Below are 1,877 nucleotides of genomic sequence, written 5' to 3'. Positions count from 1 at the left end.
ATTAAGACCCAACTTCTCAGCCTGGTTTTCAAAACTTTCTACATTACACAACCTGCACTTGGCTTTCCAGTTCTGCCATTCATCAGCAGGCCCCTGTGAGCACATGAAGCCTTCTCTACTTATAAGAAAAGGGGCCATTTCCCGTGCTCTTATTCTGTGCTTCATGCTGTGCTAAGTGCTTTACATAATATCTCATTTTATCCTTACAGAATTTTGTAGCACAGGAAATAGTAAAACAATGATCAATTTATGTAGTGCTATGTGCTAAACTATTGTCTAATAGAAGTGCAAAGTTTGCCATGGATATAATTTTAGAGTTTTTAGTAGCCACACTAAAAAGTAAAAAGAAAATGGTAGAAATTGATTTTAAGAAAATATTTTGGGGACCAGCAGTTAGCGTAATGGCTATATTGCTAGACTCCCATGTAGCATGTGTGGCATGCCATCCCCCCTAGGGGGTAATTTCTCGCTTTCTGTCTCTCTGTCTCTCTCTGTCTGGCAAGCACACGTGCTGTATAGCAAAAAAACAAACAAACAAAGAAAAAAAAAAAAACCTCTCCAAAAAAAAAAAATTTGTCAGAGAACGTGTAATCAATATAAAAATTATTGAGATATTTCACATTCTTTTTATGGGGGGGTTACTAAGTTTGAAATCCACTGTGTGTTTTACATTTGTAGCATGTCTCAATTCAGATTTTTATTAGAATTACTAAATTTGTATTCAGATTTCTTAAGATGTACAGTAAACAAAGTAATCACATGACTGTGTTGTTCTAAATATAAAAGATTTCCAGTGCCTGAATCAAGTATCAAAACATCATTTCTTTTTCTATTCTCATCTCCATTGCCAAACTCCTTCATTTTTCAATTTGTTTCACTTTTTTTCCTTTTTATTAAAAAAAAATGTCAGAGGTCATGTGTGCTCACTAGAGAAAGAGAGAGGAGAGAAATGAGAAAGAACCCCTATTGAGCATGGTCACACCTCAATCCCTTTTCCTCCATCTTTTCCTCCTTTCTGGACTTTGGACATGCTCATACACAAGCCCTGGTGTGTATGTGCCAGTCACCAGTCAGGATGTTCAATGCACAGTCAGCCACATGGGAGCCAATCACCTTAATCACCAGGCCACAGACTGGTGATTAATTTCACTTTCAATCAATTAAAATGAAATAAAATCAGAAACATAGTTTCTCAGTTGCGCTCATTCCATTTTGAGTGCTCGTAGACAAATGTGGCTCAGGGCTGCCACACTGCACAATGCAGCTTTCTGCACTTTGCTACTGAGGTCAGTGCTGTAATTACCTTCTTTTGCAGATAAAGAAATAAGAGTTCAAAAACTAAGCGAGTGGCCAACTTAATCATAGGGACAAGTCTGGAGTTGAATATTATATCCCAGAATTTAATCGGGAAAATTGAACCACAACAGAAGATAAAGTACATGAGAATGAATTGGTGAAGTATAATTTTATGAATTTTGACTAAAATATTGCTGATTTTTTTGTAGATTTTGTTATCTGGTTGTAAGGATTGGTGTCCTGTCTTGAGATAGGGATAGGTTCATGCACCTACCATGTGAACAGAATCCTAAACTGTTTCCTGGCTTTAAGCAAAGTTCATTAGCATTTCTTTGATTTAAGTTAAAACTGGTTTTCTTAGTAGTATCAAGTGAACTTGCTATTGAAAGTGGTTAGATTATTTAAGAAATTGTGTGATCAATTCAATGTGGGTGGGAAAGGAATGGAAGACAATTGTAGACTCCAGAGATAGTGTTAGAAGAGGGCGGTAAAGGACAGAGGGTCAGAAATAGGAGTAAAGGGAACCAGCAGTTAGCGTAATGGCTATGTCGCTGGACTCCCACGTAGTCGACCGCGGTTCG

Source organism: Tupaia chinensis, unplaced genomic scaffold (genome assembly GCF_000334495.1).
Source record: "Tupaia chinensis unplaced genomic scaffold, TupChi_1.0 Scaffold143577_1, whole genome shotgun sequence".
Lineage (NCBI taxonomy): Eukaryota > Metazoa > Chordata > Mammalia > Scandentia > Tupaiidae > Tupaia > Tupaia belangeri.
This window is presented reverse-complemented; position numbering follows the sequence as displayed.